At 35.2% G+C, this 9,137-nt stretch overlaps 1 pseudogene across 1 annotated transcript; it reads left to right on the top strand.

The window, feature by feature from the left end:
• Positions 1–252: 252 nt before the first annotated feature.
• On the top strand, positions 253–7,616 carry LOC148943400 (uncharacterized; annotated as a pseudogene). The gene is made up of 2 exons (XR_016142943.1): positions 253–581; positions 6,005–7,616. The product of XR_016142943.1 is annotated as an uncharacterized LOC148943400 (transcript).
• The last annotated feature ends 1,521 nt before the right edge of the window (positions 7,617–9,137 follow it).

Raw genomic sequence — 9,137 nt, 5'->3', positions numbered from 1 at the left:
GCTCTTTTTTCCCCTAAAACATCTGATAGAAATTTTTAGGAAGCCATTTTGTTAAAATTAATTCAAAGATCATATAACAAAACTCCGGGGTCGACACAACGCCCCAGGGCCCGGGGGCAGGAGTTGTAAGTTATGCCTTGGGGGCATAAATGGTTCTTATAGAAGGACTGCTCGTATAAACTTCAGAGAGGCTCATTTGATTGGAAATTAGACTTCGACTCCATACATATGAAGTGCCTCTGGAAAAAAATTGATAAAACATTGGAGCCGTATGGCTCCTTTGCTATGCTATAGCGTTGCCTCTGATCTGAAGACTCCGAATGTCGGTCATTTATTTGGGTTAGTTAATTTGTCATATGAATAAGGGTCATATGACTTTCAATAGCAGTATATTCCTCGTATTTGATTGTTTTAGATATCTTTTAATTTGTATTTTGTTGCAGAAGTTGAAGGTACCTTGACAAGTGAAACCGGTTCATCCAATTTGGAATTAACGCTGGAACATCAACTACCTCTTGGAATTTCGCAAGGTTTTTCTGCATCCCCCTCTGACTCCCAGGAAAGGGATAGCCGTAATGAAGGTACGTTTTGAATATACAGTTATAATTTGGTTTACAAAATAGGCTGTTTCATATTATAATTTTCAAGTCTCTTTCACAGGAAAGTAAAAAGAAATATGAATATGAATCGCAGTAAAGAAATTCTCTTAAGTGGAATAGGAGCAAATCCTCAGACATGTCAATGTGGGTCTAACATTTCCCTTTTTTAGTCGCACCGTCAACAGAATAATAATAATAATAAGGGAATAATAGAATAATAAGGGAATGCAAGTTTTTTATATCTTCTTGCTTCCACAAACAGAAGAAACTAATTTAAAAGATTTTTTTAATGTCACAAATACAACTGAATGAAATATTACAATTATCATTACAGCCTACCGCTTTTGCTATGATCTTTATAAGATAATTTGAAAAAAACTACGTTTTCTAAAGAGTTAAAGAGGCTGAGTTACAAGGTCGAACCTTAAAACGTACAGGGATTAGGAGGCACAGTTGGGGGGCTGCCGCCCCCAAACCCCCATTTTCGCAGCCTTTAAATAAAAAAAAAGTTTTTCAAACTGAAAGTAAGGAGCGACATTAAATCTTAAAACGAACAGAAATTATTCCGTATATGAAAGAGGCTGTGCCCTCCTCAACGCCTCGCTCTTTACGCTAAAGTTTGACTTTCTCACAACTCTTTTTTTTAAACAATAAAAACTTTAGCGTAAAGAGCGAGGCTGATCGTACTTTAGCGTAGCTGATCGTGTCAGGAGTTATTTAAAAAAGAAACTGAGTTTCTATTTCAAAATTTTTAATTCAGTATATAAAAAATTTCCTCTGACGGTGAATCGAACCCGGGTTTTCCGCCTGACAGTCAGGAGTCTTGACCGCTGGACTAAAGAGACACAATTGTAATTGTTTTTTAGTAAGGGTAATCTATTTTGCGGGCTCTTATAGGAACACGAATCTATATTGGTCCGAGCTATCCCAATTATAGCAGGCTCTTAGAGTAACGCGATTTGTGCCATAAATGAACAGTCTGGGGATAATTTTTTCAGTCTGACAGTAAGAAAACACCCTCTAATGTCAATTTTTGCTTTGACTGAGTCATCTTTCACCCGGATCAGTTTCCAACTGTGGCCTGTAGGCGTGGATAAGAAAAAAAAAAGAAGTGATGAATTTTAAGTGGCTATATTTGGTTTTTTGAAAACAGGGAAGGAGTGATCGGATTGAGCTGAAATTTAGAGGATAAGCTCCCGGGCCCTAGGAAAGCTGAACCTCTAAATCTCAGCCCAATCGGACAACGTTAAAGGGGGCTGTGGTGGGAGGGTCGAAACTTCCGGCCCAGTTTACCCCATGAAGATAAAGTCGGAGGAGGATGAAATTTTGCACGTTTCTTAGTTTGAGCTTGGGCTACAAAATGCGATTACCGCCGTCTCTCTGCGACCTCTAGGACCTGAAATCGCTTAACATTGTGGTGGGTCGCCTCTTTATAGAGGCACAAGTGTGCCTCCTTGATATTGGTTTCCTAAACCAGAAGTATCTCAAAGATAATAAAATTGCCAAATTAAGGCAAAGTCATGTATCGTCTTACTGACTGCATTTCAAGCAACTAGCTGAACTAAAAATGTGGTTTAGCCCTGCTTTCCAGGGCAATAGTGAATGAAAGCTTGAGATTGCTAGAACAGGTTTTGTGAATGAAGGATGACAGGCTGCCAACGGCTGGCTTTGTCAGTCTGCTGTGTAGGGCCAAAACGAAAAGTAATCCCATTTTTCCTCGAATGGGGAGGTTGTAAGAAAATATTTAAAGGAATTTGGAACTTCCTGGGAAGTTGTTAAGAGGAAAGTTGTGAATACATTGGGATTGAGCAGGGGCGTTCTTAGCTGTATTTGCCTCAGGTGGCTTGTTACTGTAGTGAGTTGTTAGTAGTAGAAATTGAATGGAAGTATCCTAAAACGATCTTGAACTAAAATGAATCATCGAGTCAAAGCTGAAACTAATAAAAATTACCACAAATAGAATGATTTCTTTCAAGTAGTGGAGATCTTCCCTATCTACTATCCTGATTTTTTTTTTATTCAGAAGTGATGGTGTTTGCCCGTGGTGTCTTTGAGGGGGGGGGGCAGTCGATCACTTCCCCCCACAATAATTTGGACAAAAGATCGTTGAGTAACATAAAAACTGTTGCTCGCTTTAAGCTTCAACTACGTTCTTTACTTTGAGCAGATTATTTTTTTTATTTAATGCATCCTTGTTCCTTATATAAAAATGTAAAAAAAACAACAAAAAACAGGGATTACACTTCCTATTGTCTTCTACTTTAATATTTATTAAAATATACCGCCGTAAAAACCTTATCATCAAGGAAATTGGATAGCCTATTTAATGGCAAAGTTAAAATAATGTACTATACTTTCTGTTTCGCCACGTTTACTCAAATTGATTCCCCAGATAGGAAAGGTTCTTTTACTTCCTAAACTCTTTGATTTAAATATAATATTTCCTTGTTTTACAGTATTAAAAAATGGATATGAGTAAACACTTTACATCTGCAAATATGACAGAAATGGGATCACTTTCAAACAAGAAACCATTGGTAACTAGAATTTTATTCATTGTAAACATAAAAAAAATCTTCAACAAAGAAAATAAGACTTTGAGCTTTTTACAATAATAAATGTACTGTTGCTAGATTGGTCAAATCGGTTGTAGCTTAGTCATAGAAGTTAGTAGGGATGATTGGTCAGCTCGAGAAATCCTTTAATTTTTTACTTCCAATATTTAAATCAAAACTTCAAATTCTTTTATTTGCAATTGAAACGCCTAGTGACAACTGATTACGTCCTATTCCTTGCGTTTTGGATTCATATACTAACCCATAAATGTAAAACTTTCTCTTTTTACAAGGCCATATTAACTTCTTACTATTTTTGCTTTTATAGATATTTATTTTAATCGGCTCCAAAAAAAAAATTGACATTAATGTATTGACGAGTATTATTATTATTTATTGTATTACACGCAATACCTGCGCCATTTGTAGCTTACTGATGCAGCTTAATGACGGAATGGTATTGTGCGTTGGAATAGGACGTAGTTTAAATACGAAATTTTATCTGCTTGGAAATTTTAAACTCGCAAAATTTCTGGGCTTGATAGAGTCTGGTTTGAGTGTAAATTATTGTACCTTAATTTGGGCTTTAAAGGGGCGTATGAAGAATTCAATTTTTCAATATACTGTGGAAAGTTCATCAACGCGCAGTCCCCGGTGGAAAGGGACCAGGGTGAGATAGATACACGGAGCTCAACGAAGACTCATCATCCATATCCAAATATTTCAGTCACACTTACATTTCCAGATTGCGAAATTTCTGAACAGCATTTTATGACCAGCTGTTCATAAGAAATAAGATTTGTCAAATTTGATAAAACCAACAAAACCGTTCAGTGTTTTCGTCTGTCTCCTAGTTTCTGAGGTAGGTTGAGTGATGATTTTTTATGCTTTTGGGAGCATGGATTGGATTCCTTAAATTTGTTCCTTGACCATTGAAACAGGTTTGACAAAAATATTAAATTTACTCTAGAGTTAGAAAAACAAGATAGGCTCCCCTCTTTAGATATTTTATTAATAAAGAGTGATAATGGTTTACTTTTTTCAATTTATAGAAAACCAACTCATAATGACATGTATTTAAATTATCGTTCATCTCACCCAATTTCAGTAAAAAAAAAGGAACAGTCATATCACTGGTTGATAGAGTTTATAGAATTTGTTTCCCGGAGTATATTAATGGCGAAATATTGTATCCGAGATATATTTTATTTTATAATGGATATCCTTTAAAATCTTCAAATGAAATAATACAGGAAAGGCAGATTAATCTTGAAAAAGGTAGTTACAGCGACAGTTCTTAAATTTTGGATAATACATCCGACTGTAGGTATTTTCAAATGCGTTACAATTCGATTCCCTATCAAAAAATCAAACGAACTTTACTCAAACATAATATTTCAACTTGTCTCGAATGAACCAGACGATTAATTAGTTATCTAAATTCTAACAAACATCTAAAACGGACTATTTGATCAAGTGGAATTTACGGCATCGCTTGCTCTTGTGGGAAATTTTTCATTGACCAAACAAACCAGTAACTTACAGAACGATTGATTGAGCACTGGAATTGAATAGATCGTGCTCTAAAATTTACAAGACCTCTGGACAGTTTCACTTCAGCTTTAGCAGAACATACATTTTTTTTATTCGGACCATTTTGTGCAGTTCGAGGAGCCAACAGCCATTTCCAATGGGTTTCACGCAATGGGCTCTTGAAGCATTAGAAATTAAAAAATATATTTTTGCAGGTTTATCAATTAATAGTGATGCTGGGAATATAAATATTGGTCCTATTTATGATAGTATTTAAAAAAAAGGAACTCATATTTAAAAATAAAAATAAAGTCTTGCAAATTGTCCTAGGGGTTTGTTCAAATAATAAACCTAAGTGAACAGCAGCTTCAAAAGCTTTGCATAAAATTATGTCGCAATAATTTACTCCTTGTTAATTTGGTATTTTAAAGGATTTAATCCAGTTACTTTTGTGTGGTAGTTTTACGAAGGTAGCTCCAAATTGTAAATTTTAAGCAATTGTATATTATAATTTTAGATGATTCTATTTTAGTTTTTTGTACATTTTTTTGTTTTTTTTTTGTTTTTTTTTCTACGCTGAAGACGCCTTGTTTGATACGGGCTAAATATTCGTTTTTGTTTTCTTCTTCGTTTTCATTTACTGGCCATAGACCCGTTTGTCGTATTTATATATATTTTTTTTAAACCAGTCCACTGCATATTTGTAGCCCAGGACTACATACTAGCTTTTGGAGTGATGGGGCAAGTTGCAATATGAATTTAAGCTGGAAGTGATTCCGAAAATCATTAAGAGTCAAATGTATGAAAAGAAATTATGTTGATTTAACGAATTAATAATTTTATTATCGAATATAATTTTAATACAGTATTATTTTAGAGGGGAATATAAATTTCAGTCTCATTCACGTATTGGCTCATTCTCAATATATTTCTCTTTTTTTTATAACTTTTAGTAGTATTTTACAATTTTGTTTATTTAAAAATGAGAAAATTGTAGATTTTTTCTTTTCATTTTAGCTTTTACAGGGTCATAATGTCAATATGTAATTGCTATTGAAAACATAACAAAATACTGCCTATGTACTATTTGTTTAAATAATTAATATTCTAATTTTATGAACTGAAGCTAGTTAGAAGCATTTCCCTCCTTCTAATTTAGTTTAGGATCGAACTTGATCCGCATTATATCTGATAGCTTAAAAACTTAAAAAGATTGGGGAGACAATCTAGACTCTAAACATGCATTACTTCTGAAACGCTCACTTTTTATTTATAATTGTTATGCTAGCCTTAATTTATTTGTCTCTTACTTTAGAGATAATGAGTTCTACTCTGAACAATTCTGATGGTATAATTCAGCCGGAACTCTTAGGCCCAAAACTAATCGTTGTCGTGAAAAGGCTGAGAGAGAAGACTATAGAAGAATTAACTGCTGGGATCTGGCGTTGTGACTCCTGTGGGAAAATAGAGAAATCATTTTTGATTCTAGATCTTCATTTTGACACTGGCTGTGAAAAACTTTTCCCGATAGAGTGCGATGTCTGCCCTGCAGTAGTTCGTGACTATAGAGAGTTTGTTCCACATTTTATGGAACACCAAATGGGAGAAACAGGACGATGCCCCATTTGCTTGTGTGAATGTATTGGTGATATGAGACAACATCTACTTATGAAAGGTCATTTTTCACCAAACCTGTCTAAACTAGACCTGCAGGAAAATGCATTGCTAGTGGTTTCACAGGTTCCTTCCACTAGCGGTTTCTCAAGTTCATATGAATCAGAAGCGAAAAGCTTAGACAATCAGGAAATGTTTTCTAATAGTCACTTGCACAGTAAAAACCGCAGAAAATTAGAAAGACATCCAAGAACAAATACGAGGAAAAAACTAAATAAGTGTGATGTAGGCCAGAAGCGCTTTTCTCATTCAAGCAATTTGATTGGGCATCAGAGAGCGCATACTGGTGAAAAACCGTTTAAATGTGACGTATGTAACAAATATTTTTCTGATTACAACAATTTGATCCAACACCAGAGAACGCATACAGGTGAAAAACGATTCAAATGTAACGTATGTAATAAAGACTTTTCTGAAACCAGTCATTTGATCACACATCAGAGAACACATACAGGTGAAAAACCGTACAAATCTGATGTATGTAACAAATGTTTTTCTGAATAAAGCAATTTGATCAAACACCAGAGAACACACACAGGTGAAAAACCGTTCAAATGTGATGTGTGTAACAAATGTTTTTCTGAATACTGCAATTTGATTACACACCAGATAACACATACGGGTGAAAAAACCGTTTAAATGTGCCGTGTGCAACAAATGCTTTTCTAATTCAAACAGTTTGAATGTGCACGCAAGATTGCATACCGGTTACAAACTGTTTAAATGTAACGTATGTAACAAGTGTTTTTCTCGATCCCACCATTTGAACGGGCATCAAAGAGTGCATACGGGTGAAAGACCGTATAAATGTGTTGTATGTAACAAAGGCTTTTCTACTTCAAGCGGTTTGTATATACACAAGGGAATACACTCTGGTAACAAACCGTTTAAATGTAACGTATGTAACAAATGCTTTTCTGAAAAGGGCAGTTTGATTGTGCACCAAAGAGTTCATACGGGTGAAAGACCGTTTAAATGTGAGGTGTGTATGAAATTCTTTTCTCGATCTCACCGTTTGAACGAGCATAAAAAACTACATACAAGGTAAAAACCGTTTAAATGTATGCATGTAACAAGTTTTTTATTGTTTTAAAAAGTTTAGTTGAGAAAAAGAGTCAAACTATAGAGTAAAGAGCGAGGCGTTGAGGAGGTGACAGAACCTTTCATATACAGAATAATTTCTGTTTTTTTTTTAAGTTTTAATGTTGCTCCTTAATTTCAGTTAAAAAACTTCTTTTTTTATTTAATTTCTTAACGTTTTTCAACTAATGAAGGTTAGATTTTGCTCACTGCACATGAAAAATTAAAACATTGAAACTGTGTTTCAATTTTAGTAAACATTCAAACTCTTTCGTAAGAGAGTAAGGTATTGAGGAGGGGGCAATCCTTCATATATGGCATAATTTCTGTTCGTTTTTCAAATAGTACCGGTAATTCTCACTCGCCCTATCTTAAATATACCCCTCCCCCTACCTGCCAATACCTCCTTGCACATGTTCATCCACATTCAAGTGTACCACCGTCCCACCCACCCTGTCCGGCCGCGCTAAGAATCCCCCCCTCTCTTGAAAAGTGGTTGTGAACACGTAACCCCCAAAATTCTCCTTAGCATTTTTTGATTGGACTAAGACTAATTACTCATTGATTTATAGATGACTACAGAATTACCCCGGTCCATGGACATTTTTTTCAAGACAACAAACCGCGCGGGAAAAAGCCCCTGGAACATCTCCATATAAAAAAATTTGGCAATGAGAATGTAAGACAATTAAAAAGCAATTCTGTCAATAGCCCTCAGTGTAACATTTCCCCTAGAATATTCACTCCCCAGAAATTTTCCTCTCCAGGGAAAAATATTCCCTTAGAAATCCCCCCAAGCATAACCGCACCCCCCCCCCCTACCCCGCAAAAAAATGGCTGTATACTTCCCAATAAAACAATGGGCATTCACTCCTCAGAAATTTCTCTCCCCACGGAAAATTATCTCCTTAGACAGCCCCCCAAGCAAAACCGCACCCCCCCTCCCCTTCCAAAACAGGACTATACTTTCTACTAGAAATTAGTGTATCTAAACAATGGGAGATGTTCACAAATTGCAACCCTCGCATAATGGGAGGGCAACTTGCAGTTGCCCTCCAAGTATTTTGGTCTCATAAAAAGGGCACTAGAACTTTTTATTTTCGTTCGGATGACCCCTTTCGCGATATTCTAGAATCACTGGGTCGATACGATCACCCCTGAGAAGAAAAAATTAATAAATTAACACGCATCCGTGATCTTTCTTCTGGTAAAAAACACAAAATATTACATTTTTACATATAGAAGCTTAAAACCTCTACTGTATGATTATCTGATACGTTGAATCTGATGGTGTGCTTTTCATTAAGATTCTATAGCTTTTGGGGGGCGTTTCCCCCTTTTCAAAAATAAAACAAATATTTTCAGGCTCATAACTTTTAATGTGTTACACTAAACTTGATGAAACTTATATATTTTAAATACACATTAAAATTCGATTCTTTTGATGTATCTATTGTTATCCAAATTCCGTTTTTTAGAGTTTCGGTTACTATTGAGCCGGGTCCCTCCTTACTTACAGTTCATTACCACCGACTGTTTTAAATGAAAGTCTTTAATAGATTCCAACATTATTATGATTAAGCTGGTGTAAGGAAAACCGGCTAGTTAAAATAACAAATAGTCATCTCAATCCATTGTGTTTTTTGGCAGAAGTTTTTGTTTTGGACCAAAAAAAAGTAATTGTACATATAATTGA

The sequence above is a fragment of the Artemia sp. Qi Xiang Cuo genome, chromosome 15 (assembly GCF_049724085.1).
Source record: "Artemia sp. Qi Xiang Cuo chromosome 15, ASM4972408v1, whole genome shotgun sequence".
Lineage (NCBI taxonomy): Eukaryota > Metazoa > Arthropoda > Branchiopoda > Anostraca > Artemiidae > Artemia > Artemia sp. Qi Xiang Cuo.
Note: the sequence above shows the minus strand (reverse complement) of the source record. Positions and strands in the feature narration are given on the sequence as shown.